Source organism: Lepisma saccharinum, chromosome 1 (genome assembly GCF_977018435.1).
Source record: "Lepisma saccharinum chromosome 1, izLepSacc3.1, whole genome shotgun sequence".
In the NCBI taxonomy this organism is placed as follows: Eukaryota; Metazoa; Arthropoda; class Insecta; order Zygentoma; family Lepismatidae; genus Lepisma; species Lepisma saccharinum.
The window spans coordinates 166,008,237-166,030,667 of NC_139229.1; the positions used below are offsets into that span (position 1 = coordinate 166,008,237).

General features: G+C 39.3%; 1 protein-coding gene across 1 annotated transcript in view; it reads left to right on the forward strand.

The window, feature by feature from the left end:
* Positions 1 to 22,431, forward strand: part of LOC146003717 (uncharacterized) — a 543,857-nt gene that overhangs the window by 95,931 nt on the left and 425,495 nt on the right. The gene's annotated exons all lie outside the window — the stretch shown is intronic.

Here is a 22,431-nt window from a genome sequence, read left to right on the forward strand (position 1 = left end):
CAGCTACCTTTATGCTCTCTCAATCCAGGTTTAGGAAAAAGGATCAAGGGCTGTGAAACAACCGTTTTACCAAGAAGGGGCATTGGCGGTGACGCGACCGTAGGGCACAAGAGACCCTCTTTTGATGCAACTTTTGGGCAAGCGGGGGCCAATAAAAATTCTGCAAAGTTAATTTGTTGGGGCTGCCGTTGTGAGGGCCATAAACTTCAGGAATGTCAACAGACCAATAAAAGGAACCAACCCGCTGGAAAGGGAGGTCAGCAGCGTCCCCAAATAAACATTCTGTCACCCGCCGGGAGAAAACGCAGAAACAAAGGCCGTTTTTTGAATGGAGAAGGCTGTTTTCAGCAAGACCTCGAACCTCTCATTCAATGTAAGATTAACAACAAACGCTTTGTATTATTTGCAGATACGGGAGCTTCAGCTTCTACGCTAAGTTTGGAAACAGCCAAGTTGTTAGAGAGGGATGGGAATAAATTCATGAAGACGAGAAAATGGAACATTTCGTTAGCTGTGGGTAGCGTTACATCAGTTGGGGAGATGTATGCTACTGTTTGTATTAATAACATGAAATTTAAGCATAAATTTATCATCCTTGAGAATTGTTTCCGTGACATAATCGTTGGAAGGGATTTTTTGAGGCAGAGTGGGATAATTTTGCACATTGAGGAGAACGGATGGTCGTTCAAAGATAGCGACGTGATTTACACGTTCTCGAAGCGTGCATGTAAACGAGAATTTGCTGTTACAGTTATGCAGAGAAATAACGTGGTACAGGAAAGGAATAACTCGTCAGATCACTCGCGCCTGGATGGATGCAACACACATGCACAAGAGAATAGCGGGAAGTCTACGAATGAGGATACGGGCCAATTAGTAGATTCCCAAGGACTCGAAGTTCAGAAGACTGCAAACGCTGGTGCATTATGCTCTCTGAAAATCTCGAAAGAGGTAAAGAGAAAACGGAGGAAGGGAATAAAAAGGGAATGCAAATTTCCTCGAAAAAATTCCATTTCTACTGACGAGAAGAACCATTCATTATCATTGTTGCCTTTTGCTTTAGAGGACAATGAAAATGATGAATTACTGGTTTCTGAGAGGCTACAAAAAACTTCATCGCTTGTTTCAGAGCAAATGAGAGACAGTTTGTTATCTCATATAATGAAACAACTGAAGGGAAAGCATTTCTCTGGAAGTAGGAAGTATAAGGAGAAAGTTGCTAAGTTGGCCAATCAGTCGTTTTTGGATGAGGAGGGAGTTTTGTGCAGGAGGATAGACTGCAAGCAAGATCCTAAGGGAACAGCCAAGATATGGGTCCCGTTGAGTTTGAAATCTCAAATATTGACGTCACATCACGATTCTGAATTTGCAGGACACAATGGGAAGCAGAAAACTTTGTCGAAAATCAAGGAGAAATATTCGTGGCTTGGAATGACACGAGATATCGCTCGCTACGTCAGAAGTTGCGTTCCCTGTACTGTTTCCAGCAAAAGGAAGACAGAAGTGAGACTGAAATACAAGAAAACGAGCCCAGCCTTACATAAGATGTTCCCGGATGAAGAGAACGAGATCAAACGTAAGCCATGTAAATTTCGCATTGGAGACGAGGTGTGGCTGAAAGAGCACACTATATCTGGCAGATTGCGTGGCGTTACTGGTGGACTTGCACCGAAATATTCAGATCCTTATTTAGCGTCTGAAAGGTTTGGGAAAAATACCTTCAGAGCAAAGAATGGGAAGGATTGTCCGATTGTGGAATGTGAACCAGGCCAGTTGTCCAGCCATAAACCACCAGCTTTTGCTGCGAGGTGGAGGGACAGAAAACAGCCAAGGGGAGCCACGCGACAACTCCTAATGAGGGTTAGGAAGACTACCGTCTGGCCGCCTAGACAGCAATCCCAGCTGTCATAATAGCCGACCGCCGATCTTCTTTTATTTGTTATTTTTTTTTTAATTTTAGTTTTCATTTGTATATAACTTACCCCCATTTTCTTCATTCACACAACACTGTTTATTTATTTGCGTGTCTCCAAGTTGTAAACAGAAAGACACATTGCAGATTTAGGTTCGAGAGTCGAACCAAGGACTCTGTCAGGAGTCGAAGCCAAGGACTCGGTGAAGAGTCGAAGCCAGGACTCGGTTGGGAGTCGAACCAGGACTCGGTTGGGAGTCGAACCAGGACTCGGTTGAGAGTCGAACCAGGACTCGGTTGAGAGTCGAACCAGGACTCGGTTGGGAGTCGAACCAGGACTCGGTTGGGAGTCGAACCAGGACTCGGTTGAGAGTCGAACCAGGTACCAGAGAAAACCAACTTCAAAGAAGATGCTGCCAGGAAAACTTCATCCTAGAGAGGATACTTCAGTGGCGGACTTCACAAGGAAGAGGAAGCTTGGTGAATCTGTGAACATTGTGGACAATGTGATAAAGTGAATGAACTAGTGACTATTTCATTTTTCAGATACACTGAGAACAGTTGAATATCTTTAGTGTGTGTTGGGTAATTGTGTTGGATGATTTTGTAAATATGGTGATCTTGTTTTTGAGGGTATTGTTTTTTCTTGTTCCTCTTGAAGGGGGGAACTATGTAACGGTCGGATTGACCATTACTGGTTTTTATATATTGTAATAATTAATTGCTGGCCAGCTACAAGGTGTAGGGTTTAGTAATATGTTTCCATAAGTGTACTTTTATGTTATTATTGCATGTAAGTGTATATTATTGGATTGTGTTTGCTGGATGTTAGATTCCCCTGTTTTTTACCTCCCCGGTTGGGGGAGCTAGCTGTCTTACAAAAGACCGTTGCAGTGGAATTTTCCAACGCTACGGGGTCCACATCCACGGACGTTTACCCCGACTATAAAAAGAGCCAGTGGGCTTTAGCGAAAAAACAGTGTTTCCCCATTGATCGACGAAAGAGGAACGTCTCCTCAGGTTTAGTCCACTTATGGTGGCTAAACTGGATATCATAATGTAGCATCTGGTTATGCCAGCCCCTGTTGCTGTCCCAAGTCCCCTTTTAGAAAAAGCTTTGATTATGTGGATATTTCCGTATTTGATTAATTGATGCCCAAAAGAAAGAGAGAAGGCGTAAGGAAACGCATTTGTAACGGAATATCATTTAAGCTGAGGATAGGCCCACCGAGATAGTTTTGCTAACTCGGTGGTAAGGGAAGTGCCGATGGTTATGCCATAGGTGCGCAAATATATTGATTTAGAGATTTGGTAATTTGGTCTATGCAAGACACTCATGGAAACGCTCTGTAAAATATGTATATATATAACTACGTATAATAAACCAATATATCCTACGAGAATGTAATAATTTCAAGAACTACGGTACTGTCCATTTAAAAACCTGTATATTCACTTGCTGTATATGTGTAAACGAACCAGGGACATACAAATATAAATTGTTATGTGAAACCCCCCCTTTTTGTAATTCCGGCGCAAATATAATCTGCTCGCTTGGCACCCAGGGTGAGGTGAAAGGAGAGATTGAGGGATGAAAGTAGGAAGTAGTCCAGAGGGCCGGATAGAAACGAGGGATAGGGGGGCGACACTTTCACAAGTTAGTCTTGTTAAAATAATGTTAGATAATATTTTATATGTTGTTGAGAGTAGAGAAATTCCACGGTAGTTATTGCAGTTCATTTTATCACCTTTATTAAACACAGGAACAATTATGGATTCTTTCCACTGTTGAGGGATTTCTTCTTTATTCCATATTAAACAATTTAATTTATGAATTTGACATATTAATGAATTTCCACCATATTTAATTAACTCAGCTGGTATTAAATCAATGCCAGGTGCTTTGTTATTCTTTAGCCTTTTAATAGCATCTTTAACTTCAGTCAAATTAGGTTCTGGAACTAAATTAGAAACCAATTGTAAATTGACACCCCTTAGCATCGGGCAGACAATTTGATTATCCATTGGACTTCAACAAAGAGCGAACACTCACCAATGACATGCCAGTAAATTTTTGGTGTGCAAATATCGTCAAAATAATAATAATAGTAATTCAGCACGAAATTGAGCAATATTTAAGCTGCAGAACTGGACAAAGTGTGTCTGGAACAAATCTTATAGTTTTACTCACAAGAATGCATAAGCTGCACAAATTTACTCTTATAGTGGGTAAATGGTGATTTTGTAGCAGAATACTAGATGTATTCGTGAAGGATCACGATTCAATGCGCTTTCCTGTATATTCCTTGAACCGAAGTGGGGTGACATATTTCACATTCCTGTATTAATTTCGTAAGGCTCCATTTCAAGTGGTATGCCACATGGAAAATTTACTATAGGGTTCATTTCTGTTCAAGATCGAAATTGTTGATTTGTTAAAAGGAACTTCTTACCTGGGTTATACGGAAGTATTTTGCTTACTGTTTTTTCTCTTTCCGGAATTTTTAAACCCTCTCAACTATGCTTTCCAATTTCTGCATGGAAATATTAACTCGTAAACCCGTCTGCTGCTTCCGATAGACTGCTGAAGTGAACGTAAACCTACCTGATTGTTGCAGAAACATTTTCACTTAATCAATATTTTACTGTTGATTGAAGTTTCGCTCATAGAAACGACACGTTTCTTCGAGCATTTATGTACACATGGTGAAGTTGCATTTTCTTGTTTATTTTTTTGCAGTCAAAATATGAAAGATGTATCCTGAAAGTTCTACATTTGTAACTGATGAAAATCTACACTCTTAATAGTTTGATAAATGTCTGGTTATATTATTGCAGTCAAATATTTTCTAACCACTTTGCCAAAAGTTAATTTATTTGCCGTGTCTTTTGTGTGTTCTAGTGGCTAGTTCTATTTTCCGACTTTTGGTTTAATGTCTTGCAAATACATTACTATTTGCAAAGCTATTGGTACACTCAATATAATAGATTACAGATTCTGAAGTACAAATAAGCACGTGCGAGTCTTGGTAATTCGTTCCTCGTTGAATGTTATTTCCATGGTAACCAAGTCACGTAAAGGTTAAAATAACATTTATCAAGTGAATCAGTAACCAATATAAATCGAAATATGGATTTGCGAAAAGTTGTAGCAATTACAATTATATATACTTGGAGTTCTGTTTATTCACTTAATCAATAGGCACCCATGATAGCGTGTTATTTTGCATAATCACCTTGAAACCAATTCGATTCCCGTAAGAGGCACATTCAGTTTGATCCGGTTCTAAGCTGTCCTGATCTGTGCATGAAGCGATTTTAATCTGTGACATACAAATAGTCAACGAGTATTTGTATGGAGATGTCAAGGGCTATGGAAAGACCTCCAGATAAACAAAATTAAAAGTGGTAAAAATATCTTGACCAAGAGCTGTAACTGAAATTGTACACAGGGAGGGTTTCGCAGAGTTGGGTTACATAAATTCAAGCCTGACATCTATCAAAGTTTTGCAAAGAGAGAGAGAGGTTCAGAATATCCTTTTGGGAATTTTAAGTGGACTGAGTGCAGCGTGTAAACAAAGTTGTTGCAAAACTTTCCGAACAGATGCCCATAGAAATTCTTAGTATTGTTCAGATAGACCTACTCTGACGTGTGGCTGTTGACACTGGTAAATACCTCCGAATGGCTGCTTTTAATCACTGCCTAAACATGATTAGAACTTGGTATGCGCCGACGTAACTCTGGCGCTGTTCAACCCTTTGATTCCAAAAGGCGAGATTCCCCTCAACCTCCCGAATCTCTGCACAAAAGGAGCAGATATCAGTATTAAATTCTCCCTCTCAACCCCCTTCCCCCCTCCCCTCCCCCAGAGCCAGAGTAAAAGGAGACACGGCGCAGTTGAAACAGCAGAAAAGCGTTCACCCAGGTATTCGGGGCAGTTGGCATACCGCTTTCAATCACCAGCGTATCTCGACAGAGACCAGGGAACGGGGGGCTCATAAATCTTTAGGTTAAAAAAGGGGGCACCCCCCGTTGCTGGGGCGGGAGGGGGAAATTGTGGAAACGTGGTTCTCCTTCTGTTTCCCGAGTTAAGTGGGAGGGAGAATGCACAGCGAACAATCTCCAAGGATGAAATTAATTTTATTCTCTTGCACACGCTTTAAAAAGAATTAAAACTCTTCTCAAGAATTGTTGATTAACAACATTGTAGCGGGACTTTTTAGCCTCAGCCGAGAATTTCTCGGCGTTTCCTTACCTCGTTTCTTTGTCCTCACGAGATTCTGCGTTGCTTGGAATGGGCATCTTCAATGTCCATCGTCAGCTCAGTGTGGAAAAGAAAACCAACTTATTCTTAAAAACATGGGTATCTACCGAAATAATCTCCAAGCTATAAAACCACGCATCTTGCACGCAAGGGGAAGGGGTCCAGGCGGTCCCGTCCTCCCCCTCACGAAAGACTTATCGAGTGCTAAAATTAAGTAATGAAAATATACTTGTCTACCATTTATTGTATAGTAATCGATGGTTATAATTTCCTCTGAACGTATTGGAAGGCAAGTACGATATTAAAGTATTAATCAGGAACTTTACTTTTCGCCAACTAGATCTAACATCCTTTTTTCAATATACTACAGTATATTCACTTCATCTGTTTGATATTAATTTCTTTTCCAAGGCACTTGTTTTTATGCAAATTATGCCGATTTTAACTACAGGTAAGCTAGATAATGAATATGTGCTGTTATATCTCTATTCTTATTCGGACTTTTTCCCTATTCATGTTAATTTGTTTACACTTATTTAATTAGTATTAATTTAATACATAATTATAATATAATTTTAATTTAAACATATTATTATTCCTGAGACACTGGTTCAAACCCCCTTCCTCGGAATATACGCGTATTTCTAGATTCGTGCCTGCTTGCAAGATGTGGAATTTCTGGGTAAACATCTCCAGTATATTATTATCGCCTTTTTGTTTGAGCTTCGTAACAATGCTTTTGTATTGTTTTCATAAATCTCGCACTCCTTATGGGATATGTTGTGATCACAACTTTTTGCGAGTCTTGCATGAGGATGGGGGGAGGTGTGGGAAGCTATAAATATATCCTTTCTCCAATATTTACCCTTTACGTCGTAGCACGCTGTGCTAACCACTTCGCAACGGAGGTCAGCATTACTTGATAGAAAAAAACTTTATTAATCATAAACTTGCATAATAATGTTAATAGATTTAATTCAAGCAGTTGTGTTTAGGCCCTTTCGGCCGTCTTTGTAACCAATAATAAAGTGAGAAATAAACAATTATAATAAAAATACATGAGTAGCATTAAATATACAGGAGAGAGAATGACAAAAACGAATAAAAGTTATCTATAATGTGAGTATTGTTATTTTATGATGTGAATAGCATACAATAACAACGCTGAAGAAAATCTGAAAAAAATTTAAAATATGAAAATGTTTCTTGACTGGTTTTCATCACGCTGCTGTACCAAAATATATTATTTGGGGTTCCTTTTAAAGCTATGTTCTGAGGTGATATATTTTAAGAACGTTTTTCTTTGCAATGCAGTTCCTGAGTACCATTACTGTGATTTGTGTGGACCGCTGTTCTATCTAACTGCAACGAGAACAGTGAGTTTTCTCTTATGGGATGTGAATGTGTTGCCAAACTCCAGAAAAGACAGAGTAGGTCTTTGGAATTCATCACTCAGCAAATTGTTTTCATATGTTACTAATTTCACATAGTATTTATGATGAAGACCTTGTCACGAAAGGTTCCAGACTCTATTTCTTGCCCCTGTGAGCTAGCCTTCATCAGTTCCACCTAATCATCATTCATCCCCATTTGATTTCTCTGTATGTTCGGCACAACACCAAAACCCCATTATGTTGAACATATTTATATTAAAAGATTATAAATTATAATATTGGTATTATAACAGTGTTTAAATAGTTCAAAAACTGTTTAAGATCTGATTCAAACATGGTAACTTTGTCATATTTTGCTTCTAAACTTATAATAAAGACAATTCATTTAAAGTTGCCTGTATAATTACAATGGGAGGATTGCTGTGCACATTCAGGCTAGAAAAATGGCATGTAAATAGATGTTCTACTTCTGTTTGCAAAATGTGTTATATGAAAGTTTATTCTTCTCTCAATAGTTCTGATCACAACCAGTCTTCCCTTAGTTACTTCTCTGAAAACATATGTCAGTACAGAATCTCATATCTTTCATCACATTGAGCCCAACATTACTATAATCCTTAATATAATGATATCCAATATTACTGGAAAAGAATTTCACCATTCCAATTTGAACCTTTTCCTTTGCATCCTGCCAAACCTTAACACTGAGTATTCCACATTAAACTTCTAATATCGCACGAATAATGTATCCCATACGTTCTGGTTGTCGTTAAAACAGTTATTATTAGACACTAAAATGTTGACGAAGGAAAAAAAAATGTAAAATAATATACTATACCGGGTGGGCCACCTAAAAGTACCACCGGAAATATTTCGTGAAGAACAATAAATATTGAAAAACTGCTTTCGCAGATATATAGGTATGAGAGGGGCTCATGAAATTAGTGGACACAATACGTTCAACTACGTAAGGAAGTACGATTTTCAACACAAACTTAGTTTTTTTTTAAATCGAAACTCCATTTTATTTTTAGCATATTTGAAAGTACGGAAAAATTCATTAAGAATGGCGTTTGTTACATTGTAATACGTCAAGTAGTTCTCAAGTAATTGTAACGTAATATTGACGCTTGAAACAAACATTCTCACAAGTTGATTCGCGTGTCTTAACATACATATCCCCCTTTTGACGCCATTCGTGTATCGTAACAAACAGGTTACTCTTCTGCATACTATGCGTTGTGCTTAGGGAAGTTGTTACTTTCCAACAACTGCGGGATACAATAAAATGTGTAGGTTGTACATAAGTAAGCTTTGACAAATTATCTAAAAAGTTCTGATACATCTTTCTGAGTTAACAAATATTTTTAGATTAAAAAGTAAAAATTTTAAACATTCCGCCATCAGTTACATACATAAATGTTAGTACATTAACGTCTTTCTAATTTTTAATTGGCGTTCATTCATTTACGTCATAATTTTTTAGTACATCGGAACAATCAACTTTTCTCGTTTGGTCATGACAAATCATTAAGTTTTCAACTATTAAACTTCGCACCTTATACACTTTTTCATTCTTTCTTTCTTTCAAATTGATTTACCAAATTTATCAAATAAACCAAGGGCGTAACAACGTATACTGATTAACCAGACGTTTGAGATATTATACGTACGTCAGAATGTTGAGAAAATAGTATTTTCAAACTCTGAAAAGGCCGAGGTGATACTTATGTATGGCGAGTGTAGGAAAAATGCAGCACAAGTGTGCGGGCTGTATGCACGACGGCATTTACGCTCGGCTCTGTCGACAGGCATAGTGAAGGAAGGATGCGCCTTCACGCTCAACTTCACGTTACAATTACTTGAGAACTACTTGACGTATCACAATGTAACAAAGGCCATTCTTAATGATTTTTTCCGAACTTTCAAATGAGCTAAAAATAAAATAGGGTTTCCATTTAAAAAAACTAAGTTTGTGTTGAAAATTGTTCTTCCTTACGTAGTTGAACGTATTGTGTCCACTAATTTCATGAGCCTCTCTCATACCTATATATCTGCGAAAGCAGTTTTTCAATATTTATTGTTGTTCACGAAATATTTCCGGTGGTGCTTTTAGGTAACCGACCCGGTATGCATTCCATTCTCTAACAGGATCTTCTTCGGAAATGATTCACAATAAAATTTGGCACCTATGAGGAGATTTGTAGATCAGATGAGGAACAAAATATAAGAGATAAGATCAAAAAAGACTGTGGGACGAGAGTATTTAAAATGTGCTTGAAGGAGACCGAAATACTACCGAGTTTGAAAGGCTTTCCCAAGATACACATAGGGGAGAATTTATTGCGACTCTTTGTCTGAAGACCACCCTGTTAGACGGTGGAAACGTTATGTATATAGTGTCTTATTTTACAATAAATTTTGCCTTGGCCAGCATTTTAGTGTTTTATTTAACATGGAAACAAGCCTTACTAGTGTTACCATGAGAAACTATGTAAATAAATCTTTTAGCAAAACGTACAAGTTTCAAACATCTGTATGTAATCGTTTCTTAATGACTATTAAATAATATATAATATGTAAATAAAACTCTAGAATCGTGGTTATTTGTTCGTTCAACTATTCAACTGTCTATGTTATAGCCATATGAGACAGCATCATAACAAACAGACAACAGTGGTAGAAAAGGGCCTCCCCCATGGCGTAGTGGAAACGTCGTCGCCTTGCACAGTGGTTCAGATACCACTATAAACTGTAAGTCCAGTTCCAATTAGCCTATCTGTGCATAAAAGTGGACTTAAAACAACAATTCAATTCAACAGTGGTAGAAAAGCGAATCAAGAAGAAACACAACTTATGATTAGAATATTGAGTTAAGATTAGCATTAAATATGCTGCAATTCTAGACATGTCCTTACATTTTTCTCTAAAGTGTCTATTTCTATCATATCAAAACATGTGCAGTTTTCTTTATATTTATGTCATTCTTGTGTGTATAAATACGCACACTTCCAAAAAAAATTAATTTCTCCAAGAAAAGTTGAAAGCACTACAAAACTAATTGTATTGACGCATTCATTGAAATAAATGAATCTACTTCTCCGTGAGACAACAATTACTACAGATTGAATGTGTGCTAAGGGGAAACAATACTACATTAATATTTAGTTACTTGTATTATGCACGTAACCTAAATCTACTGTTATTTAATTCTTTCATTTGGTACGAATTTGTGACAGACCCAGACAGATATTCCACTACATTTTCCGAAGACATATCCTTTGTTAACAGCATGCCATTGTCATTATTAATGTATGATATCCGCCGATAGCCTAGTGGTAAACTAGATTCGAAGGTGGGGTAGATTCAAGTTGCTACTTGCACATGAAAGACAGTCACGGAAACCAAAATTACCTGCAATTCTTGAAGCAGATAAGAATCTTTGTTCTATCGCAGACTATAAGTCGACGTTTATATGTTTTACCTACACGTAATCTTCGTAATAGTTTACATAGCGTACATGAACAATATGCAGATCAAAATGTCAACCCTGTTTGAATGAAAACTGTTATGAACAATTTCAGATCGTATTCAGTTACCAGATTTGTAAGTGTCCTGCACAAAGATAGAGCTCTTTCGTGAGAATTTCGGTTACTTTACGCCGCTGTTCTATCTCTTCGGTTAATCGCGTCGATGAGGGCAATCCGTTCGGTGTGAGCTCTCCGTGTGCACGCTGCACCTCCAGGCTAGTAAGCAGCAGAGTCTGAGTGGGAGATCCGCGTGCTTTGAGAAGTAAAAATCCTGTTTGGATTGACTTTTTTCAAATGCCGTACTCTGTTACGAATCAGATGGAGGGGTTTCAGTTTCCCACTGCACGAACGCGACCGACGAAGCCTCCTGCATCGCTCACTTCATTCCTTCATGGACCTCTTACGACGCTACAGTACCACTGCTCGCTCCGTAGTCCACATGCGCATACGAGAGCGCTCTTCCGCAAACGCACAACGCTACATGCATACGCAACCCTGAGTTTGAACCTGGGATCAGGTTTGTTCAAAGGTTCAGGAATTTTAAATAAATTCAAATCCCGTCCGGGAGAAAAAATCAGCAAGAGTGAATGGGTTTTGTACGGTAAAGAACATTTTTACCTGTAAAGTATTTGAATTCGGTCCAGGAACATTTTTTCCGGATGAATTTAAATACCGTTTAGGAACCTTTTTTTCCGGATCAATTTAAATACGGTCCAGGAATATTTTTTTCGGATCAATTTAAATATGGCCCAGGAACATTTTTTTCTCTTCCGGATGAAAGTCCAGGAACCTTTTTTCCGGATCAATTTGAATACGGCCGAGAAACATTTTTTCCGGATCAATTTCATTACGGTCCAGGATCCTTTTTTGAATGAAACAATACGCGACTTGGACCGAATGTAAATTGTGCGAGAAAGAAAGCTTCCGGTCCTATTGCAGAGCTCAATAGAACCCTTTAACAACCCTGCCTGGGACCTCTGACTTCGAAGCGGGTTACTCCACGAGAACTGACTGTTTCCGTTGGAGCTGTAATGTCTGAATATAATTCAATTCAAATGCACAGTACCCTAAAGAAATGAATTAGAAAGCAACACATGTTGAACCCCTTATAATACAAATGACCACTGCGATTGAATACGTACTTTTAAATGTACATAGGCGAACCTCTGGATTAATTAATATTAAATAAAACGAGTGCAGGTTTCAAAGATTAAAAGTAACCAAACGATTGCGTTTCCCAATACAAGACAGTCATGAGAAAAATATGAATGCTTTATGCCGAAGCAGGAATTTGAAAACTAAAACGTACAAAACACGGTAAGCCTTTTTTCTCGCAAGAAGGATTTTGCATGGGAATAACCAGTGCACGTGGAGATCGCCCACTGAAAATGAAACTAGTTATGGGGGATTGAATATTCATGAAAATTCCCGCAGGGTAAAAACCTACGAGTTGACAAAAATTCCAACTCCTCCTTTCTGCACTTGGAAAAAAAAATCTTTCGCGTCCCCAGGAATTAGGATTGAAACTAGTTTCCGAAGGGCAAACACCATAAAATGCCTAGAATTATTTTTTTCATTTCTAAAACAATTATCTTCGGTTAATTTTTCATGGAACGTTAGGATAATTTCTTACTGATTTAGTGATGTTCAGGTGTATTAATACGCAAATGCTGCGAATAAAGTTCCTTTCTGCGGAGGCTTACATTTGAAGGCTCGTGTCAAGTATAGATATCTCCTGATCTAATACAGCTATATATAGCTATGTACGCCGAATTTTGGCACTTCCGTATCCATGAAATAAAACTTCAGATCTCAACTTAAATTAGCTCCTTTTGCTACACTGTGTGGTCATGAGAGCAATTTTATTTTCGTGTAACATCTATTTTTTACTAAATACAAAAGTGTTGTTATCGTAATGCGAAAATCTAGTTGGTTTGGATACCAGTATGAAATTTGGTGAAGAGTATCTGTATGATACATTAATTAAAGAAACATGTAGTGTCACGGACATTTCTGGGTTGTAACAGTACCATTGACTTTCAATGGATTCGTTGCAACCCAGAAGTGTCCGTGACTGTACACGAGATAAATTATTCGGTGATATAAATGCTTTGTGCCAAATTGTAATATCGCACTGGGTTAAAAAAATAGTGGAATGTATATGCAAATGGGTTAATCGAGACTGGGCCTACAGTTTAAGTGAGATCCGAACCACTATGTGCTCCACAGGCTACATGACCCAGGTGAACCCATTGTTTAGAATGCCCAGACGTCGCTACTACGCCGTCGGGGAGACGCCTCTGTAAATATTTAAATTACTGTCAGCGCTAGAAAGCACACTCTGTGGAGCGAGGCCGTGCATAACGATAGGGAAGGAGAGAAAGCAAGTCGGTAGAGCAAAGCAGTGCGCGTTGCGGCAAATGGCTGGTAGCTGCAGCCGCGTTTATACTTCCATGCACTCACTTCCCACTCTCACGTTCATTGGTCGAGTCCTATTCGCGCAGAGGTCTTGTTTTCGTTCGTTTGTTCCAAAGATTCCTGGGACAGCTGCTACTTCGGCGTATTCAGAGTGAAGTGGTAAAATATACTCATCGGTCAACAACCAGAGTAACACTATTGTTAACACCCATGGACGTATAGTTCAACAAAGAGGTTATGTTGTCAAATGATCTAGTTTCAAATCCTGATTAAGGCATGATTTCAGTCCATTCTTCGTGCTGCACCTTGGTGTCCGAACACGTCCAGCACTCCACTCGCAATCTCGACGACGCAGGTACGAGTCTTTGACAGAATATGGCCGTCTTTCAAAGTTTATTTCTTTCTACTAGTTCATCCATTCCTCATTCGTCCATATCGTCGCGATTAATCTTAGGAGTAGCGTAAAGTGACGTTAAATAATCAAAACAATTTGTATTCCTCAATATAGTCGCATCGGTTAACTTAACAGGTAGAAAAATTACGCGGAAACGTTATGTGACACCTTGAACAGTGCAGTCCCCGAATATTATTGAACGATATTTAATCGATCAGTAATGATCGAATGATCTATCAGGACTCTGTATATTTGAAGAAAAATACATTCTTTCAATATAATCTAAGAAATGGGAAGAAATTTTTACTCTTCCACATGGATGTGAGTTATGTCTGCCTCTTTCGCTTATGACAATCACAAATCATGCTTTTTCCCCAAGCTAGAACGCTCTCATGTTACTGGACACCAACAGGGCGATTTGATAAAAATTAAAAGCGAAGTGAAATCCGCCAACCCTCTCCCCCCATTCTCTTATGTGTTGTTTCGAGAGGGTTTATGAAAGTGAAAAAAAAAGTGGATGGACCATACGGCTATCAGCGCCACCAGTGGCAGAGCCAGTAACTATGGCGACCGCTGCCTGGCTTTGCCCCGGCTGTGACGCTGGCCTGATTTGTGGCCACCTCTTCGGTGATGGCACTAATTTCTCTCCCCACCCCCCGGTCTCTTTCGTATCCTCACCCTCTCCTCCACCACCCTCCCCTTCCCCCCTCCCTTCCAGTTTCAGGGATCGATCGGGTGACAAGCGCGGCATCCAGGGAGCTGAACTCAATTTCCCGGACTATCAATCAAAATTACTGGTTGAGTCTGAAGCTGCACAAAATGCTCGCCCGACAGTCTTCTACCGCTGCTTAGTTCGGAATCCAGCATTGGCAGAGTCAGAGAAGAGAAGGGGGCTTTCCCACCCTCCCCGCGAAGAGGCAGGAAGGGAGCCCGTCCCCCATCCTTCGCTGATTTTCTTTACGTCGTCCATATTGAATGTTATTTTCATTCGTTCTTCTCCTTTGTTGAGATCCTCTCGCGGGAGGACACAACATGCAAAATATTTGATTCGGAAAGGAAGATAAGAGATCCCGAATAAAAGTGTAGCCAGAAGACTCATTTTTTCCACAATTTTCCAAAAGAAAAGTATCATTTTCGAAAAACTAGCGAGACTCGTCAGCATAGAAAACTAAAAGTGAGACTAGTTCAAAATACTACCGCAGACACTCAAAATTCAACCGCTTTTCCACAGAGTACACCTTGGACTGTATTCTGCAGACTAGCGAGGCGCTGGCGTCTGGACTGCAGCCAGAATAATCTTCTGTCGGGCTTGTGTTGTCCTGCCAATCTGTGTTTGTAATTGACCCCTCATTCTCATCATTGAAATTAGCCAAAAGTTGTAGAAACGCGAAGTTAATGAAATCGATCATTCATGCATTCACTCAAATTACTCCTCAACTAAACACGCTGTAAAAATAAAATTGAAGTTTAAACGACATCTCAGGATGTCAACACACACATTTAGACCAACGTTTAACTTTACTTATGATAAAATAACACAGGCAAATGGTTGCAATCTACACCATTTTACCACCACTGAGGTAAAACCTTGACAAGAATGTGGTGTGGATCTTCTGGAGAATCATGGACAGTTGAAATACATTTGCTGGTACCAGGTTATCTGTAAGATATCCCTAGGGCCAGTCTGTGTGGCTAAAAATTATGAAAATGCAGTGGAAATAGGATGGAAAGATTTGAATTTTATCTTTCTAGAGAAAAATTATATTAAGAATTTCTCAACAGCTCGAGACTCGTTAAAAAATTGTTCAAGATTCGTGCCATCTTTTTTCTTTATTATCTTTAGGCCTTCGTGGTATAGAAGTTAGAATAATGAGGTCTGACGTCATAGTACTGGACTTTAATATCGTGTAAAGCATGTATATTTCTTTGATGGTTGTTTTTCGTCAGTGCATCATTCATCTACATCGTCATGATAAAACTGAGGCGAGGGAATGCATCGTAAAGAGACAAAAACACAAACATACTTATTATTCGTTATTTGTTGTGAGAAGGCGAGTTGTAAAAACTACATTCCCTTTTCTATTCTCTCATTTGCTCTAACCCGTTACGAGTGGTGAACGACTATAAAGCTCTCGCCACGAAAACAGCCCAGGCAAGTTCGGAGCTTACACTTGCCTTCTCACACCCCTGGCCCTCCAAGGTTGCCACACTTATTCTAAGCTGCTTCGCGCGTTTACGTATGCGGTTGATTTCGTCGGTTGAAATTGTTGCTTATTGGCAACACTGTAGACGTGTGGCGTGACCTTGACTGACTGTTTTCATAGCGAGACCTCTAGTTGATGTTAGACTAATCTAAAATTAGTTCGGACATATGATCAGGTTATGAAGGAACCGATGTTTGCATTGATTTTTTGCGTCTTGTTGTTTAAGCAGCTTTTCTGCCTTTTTTTGGTCAATCGATATTTATTTTTTATTTATTTATTTATTGCGTCTTGTTTATCATGGCGAAGTTAAGGCTTTGTAGCCTTTTCTACCACTTAACCATGTTTACAACAACATTTAAACCATTACATAGAAAGGTAAATTTTAAAATATAAAAAGAGAAATATAAAATTACAAAGAAAAAATTACAGAAAAAAATGATAAGAAAAAAATACATACGGGAATAAAATCCTAACCTATACACACGAACATACAACAAAACACACACATACACACACGCACACAATCAGATATTCATGACAGTAGTCAGGGATTTGAAATATTAAGGTGAATAAGGATTTTCAGTGTTGTTCTGTGCTTAACTGTATGCAATTTATCACTAAAATATAATGTGCTAACTATTTGTGCCCAATAAAAAATGTTTTAATTGCGTCTTAAAGACATATACTGAAGATGAGTTCCGGATTTCGAGGGGCAGTGAGTTCCAAAGACGAGAAGTAGAAACGGTGAAAGATTTTGAATAAAAATTTGAGTTATGAAGGGGGATGAGTAGTTGAGTGATGATGGAATTCATGAAGGGACACTCACAAATAACAATGTCCAGGCCGGGATTTGAGCCCTACTCTAAGATACTGGTGTGAAAAGCAGAGAATAGTTCCCTCAGCCGTATCCATACTTGAAACATGTAATATTTTTTTTGATTTGGTACATATACTACATGTACTACGTAGAAAGTTAGAAGAAAGATAAGACTCTACCAGGACTCGAATCCGGGTCTCAAGCGTGTCGTGCTATATCTCTACTTACTGAGCTATCGAACCATCCATGATTTGACTTGGTTTTTCGATTCAGCTGCTTTGCCTGTGTGGTCAGTGGTACCGCTGTACTACCGTAACATAACAGTTATAAACAAATATGCACTGAACACAGTTCTTGAACATAAAATCTACTAATATCAAGGGTTTTGTTTCTTGTAATGTTAGTAATTTTCAATAATTGACAATTGAATAAAACTACTAAACTACTTTCGTTTTGAATTCAATAATCTGTTTACCTCGAGATTAATACTAAGTATAGACAGTGGCATTGTTTTGATTGCCTTCATCCTAGGCATTGTACAGGGTAATTCAAAATGAATGGTGTAACTTTATTATGACGTTACTATTTATGATAGAAAATCATACAAGGCCTCAATATAAAGCAATACTCTGGAAGTGTTCTTGTCACTAAGTGAGCTTATGCTGCTTTGCCGTTGTTCCACCAGGATCGCCAGTGTTACAAAATGGCTAGTGACTGTGAATTGTTAGTGTCTTCGAAACCATGGACAATGAAATGACTTGTCTCGTGCATAGCATGTAGGGGAGGGTGGGGTGAGACAGGTCGGGCAAGTGCATTCATCCTAGCTAAATTGTAGACCATGATAGAAAATTTCTCCGCGAGAAGCTAGTTGGTGTCATGGAAGCTGGAAAGGCTGTGTGCGAAGAAGTTGTACGCTCACTTGAAAATTGACGATTTTATAGGTATATATTTATTTTCGGTGTTATCTTTATAAGGATTATGGTGTATACAGAAGTCTACATTCCATTTTTTGTAGCCTGGTCAAAGTTTTTCTTCTCAAATAATGTGCACACCATGACCTTTCTTTTCTTAAGGGGTCTAACTTGCCCCACTCTCCCCTACTTGATTGTGGTTTGGATGTTTACCACTTTATACGTGGTTCCCATGTTGAATCTTTGTAATGTGAGTCATGTGAGTAAAATTTCCACCGTTTTTCTTTATATTGATGCCTTATCTGATTTCCTATCATAAATAGTAACGTCATAATAACTGTGTAAAGTTGCACCGTTCATTTTGAATTGCCCTGTATATCAAAAGCTACAACAAATAAAGCTTAGGAGTATGAATTCTGGAGTCGTCCTTAGTGAAGGTTGACGGGATGCAATTCGCCTTTCTAATGTACCCCCACACGTGTCGTATGAGATTCAAATCTAGAGACATCACTGGCCACTTCATGTGCTTGCTATGATCAGTTTTGATAAAATGTTTCACCAGGTGTGTTTTTGGCCGTAAGTTGCCTCCCCGAGGATGGCATGGTTATCGTAAGACTGACACCTTGTAATCGAGGGGTCCCTTTTCGCTATCCGGTGGAGGTACATTGGACAGCGGTTTTGATCTATATTTAGCCTATCTGAGCATAAAATGACATTATAAAATATATTTTTGCTTGTCCTCAGTAAGGTAAGCTCCTTTTTGGCTCTGTTGGGTTACGTGAGGCTGCGCCAGCTGAAATGGCAGAAATATTCATTAGAGTTGAGCCGATACCGCCATTTGCCGATACCGATACTTGTATAATTTCAGTATAAAGTAACAAAGGCTAGTTACCGAGTCATACTAACTCGTCACATCACTAGGCACGTATCTAGAAATATATTTGGGGAGCCAGTCCGATATCAGAAATATAATAATAAAAGTGTATCTATTTAATACGTTAATATAATTATAGGTCGATTCGTTATAATACGTAAATTAATTAATTAATACTTAATTTCTCTGATGCGCATGGAGTATTGTTGTATGTAACACAGTCTAAAAAACGGAGGAAAGACAACGTTAATACCTATTTTGTTCTTTGTTTATTGACTAAAGAATTTTGTTATTACATAAATAATAAAAAGACGCTATAAAATCAGAGATAAAACAGCAAATATTCATCATCTAGCTTACGTGTAGTTAAGACCGCTAAAATGTGTGTAAAAACAACTTTCATGGCAAGGAAATTAATGTAAAAAAGTAAAAAAAATTAAATATTTATTGAATAACAAAGGGAATGATGGTACGTCCATTTGATGAAAAGTAAAGTTCCTGATAAATATTTTATGTACATTATTGTAAGTGGTGGTGTAGTGGTAACGCCGTCGCCATGTAATAAATAGATCCCGGGTTCGATATTCAGTGGAGGCACATAGTGTTTTGGGCTTCACTTTAAATTGTAAGTCCAGTCCCGATTTGCTAATCTGTGCGTAAGGTGGACTTCAAACAAAAACTCAATCTTCCTTAGTACTGTCATTCAAAGCCGTATGTTCCCAATCTAATCACGGCGGAAATAAATAACTCTCATTGGCCGATACCGGCAGTCACATAGAAGACTGACACGGACGGGAAGAGGACAAGAAGAACTTGCTGAATACCTTCCCGCTTGAACGTAGATAACACAAAGCTAATTTCACAGTGACCTTCATCCCTATTTTCCAAGAACTCCGCAACTACCTTACCCGGCATTAGTGCGGCGGTGATGAAAAACATCCACCTATCTTACCACCACGAGCTTCAAGCAAGATTTGGCAATGAATGGTTTATTTCCCATAGCGTTAACTAAGCAGTTACATGCCTTCATGGTCACATTTGGGTTGAGCTTTCACTTACCCATGCCTTTGATCTTGCCATCTGCTTCCCAGAAGGGTGCGGATTTATCCAGTGTTTCTAGGAAAATCTATGGAACTTCCTGTGCTGGTCTCCCAATCTGTCTCACAAGGACGAGTGAAGGAACTTTTAAAAAGACAAATGTTGAGACGAGATGTTGCCTTTGCCTGCTTATCTAGCCACTGAAAGTCTTCGGTATCGGTAAGAGAAAATCTACCGATACCCGCCGCTATCGGTATCGGCTCAGCTCTAATATTTGTTGTTGGTTTGAAGTTATTTTTACTTTAGTTAGCACCTCTCCGCTCTGAAAGTTATTGTGTTCACGCCTGCCCCCCAGCGAGCGTTCACACGGTACAATTGTTACCACAGAGTTGCTCAACAAATGGTTCCATACATGCCCCACTTTAGCTTTCGTTTCACCAGTAGAATGAAGAGATTTTGTATCATTTTGCATCCCACCTCTGTACAATAGACGCCGCAGATGGAAAACGCGACTGATCGGACAATGACGTCGTGTCCCAACCTCTCTTCCTTTCTGCAACGCCGTAAAGAGACCGTGGCGTAACAGACAAAAGACGCCGCTCCTGCGGCCTGAAATAACACGTAAATGCTCTCGGTATCATCGCTCATTAGCGCTCAAAATAACAGGTAGTTGGCGCTGCCCGCTTTGTGCAGGGGCCATATGCCTTCTCCTGGAGCGAAATGGAGTTGTCATGTTATTCCTCTTGGTAATTCTCTCTCTCTCTCTCTCTTTTTCTCTCCTCCTAGATCCCTCCCACCACGCCTCCCCCGTGCCAGCCACAAGTATCAAGTCCCTTGATCACGGTAATGCTAAATGGGAATATACGTGTAGCAGGTGCGCACTTTAAAGCTACGCTTTATAAGCTTTGTTTCCCTCTCGTCTCGCTAGATGGCAGCACGGGCCGATTTCTCCTTCTCCCCATAGTACCGCGGCATGAATTACTTATCCCGAAACCTTCAGCCTTTCCTAGTCGAGCCCTGGCTCCAAATCGATTGTCGTTTGTCACCTTGTCAGCCGAGTTGAGCATAATACACTCGTTGCGAGTCTTAGCCGTGGGCGACCCAACGTCTCCCCCTTCTCCCCCCAAACCCAGCCCCCTCTATCCCTAGCTGACGTCCTCCTGGTACTCATAACATGCGAGTAATTACCATTGCCATGAAAGTGAACTTAAATCTTGTTACACCCAGCTTCGGAGCCATATTTTTTCTCCAAAAAAGCCCCCTTTTCTAGAAAAAAATAAAGTAAAAGAGAAACGCGGATAAAAGTGTTTTGCTTGTAATTACTTCTCTTACTCACGAGGTGGCAGCACATAAATTAAGCATATTTCCAAAATGAGAGATGTAAAACTCGAGAAACTATTACAGTTTCATGCAGCTCATATTCTACTGTTTAATGTACGTTACTCCGTTTAATATTGACATCGTTATTAACATTAAGACTGCAATTATCTCAAGACGGTATCGATTTTTCAAGATGTCACGAGAAGAGTACTTGGTTTCTGATTCTATATTGTTCCCTTGTAGATGTGTGATCAGGTTTACACGAACACTGTTCGCATCATAGTATATGTTACAAAAACACTTGGGACATTTCATACCTGGATACTTACAGAGAAACATACCGTCAGAAGACTGACAAGAATTGGCGTCCCCACATCGTCAGAAAGATTAACATGTCTCCATGTTCATCGTCTACTCCGACTAGCCGACATCGTCGCCTGATTCTATTCACGACTACCCAACTGCTTGTTACGTTTACTTCACCATCTGATATTTTATTTGCATGAGTATATTTGATTCTTTTTTTAATTCGCAAGGAAATTTTGTATTCCTTGTCGATCTTCTTATGCACGTATCCATGTCTTTCCTGGACAATTCTTCTGGTTGAACTGCTGTTCTTCCACTAACATTTGTCTCTGGGCCTGTATACATCCAGAAACACTCGATTTTTCCCTTCCGTAACTTCTGTTTTGGTATCTTCCCTTTCTGTGTTATTCGTGTTTGCCTTTCACTTGCTAGTGAATATGAATACTTGAGACTACTAATTTCAATCAACATACAATGGCGCATATTTCCACGTCGTGCCATGAATTATTTGCACTAAACGCTGCATTGCCTAGCACGATAGTAAATAGTGCACAGCGAAAAGTAGCAGTCAAGGCAATAAAATATGTAGCGACCAAATAAATTTAATTCATAGTAAAGGGACATTCAAGACACTTTTCAAAAATCTTAGAGAAATTAAGTGGCCCTGTTATAATTACGAATTACGTGTACGCTTCAAGTGTTGTCGAGAGCGCGAGATGGAGATTAGGGGTGACGTCGAGAGCGCAAGTTGGAGATTCGGATAGGCGTCGAGAGTGTGAAGTGGAGATTCGGAGGGGCGTCGAGAGCGCGAGTAGATGAGTCGGGGAGGCGTCGAGAGCGCGAGTTGTAGATTCGGGGAGGCGTCGAGAGCGCGAGTTGGAGAATCGGGGAGTCGTCGAGCGCGCACCAGATAATGGCTACGTCAGAATCCTCCAGCTTACATGGAATTCTTTTTTGAGTTTCAGAACTTTCGTAGCTTTTCAACGTTGTTGTGACATACCCTCTGTTTCACCCTCATCCTCTGAAAGCTTTCCTTGTGCAAAATTCT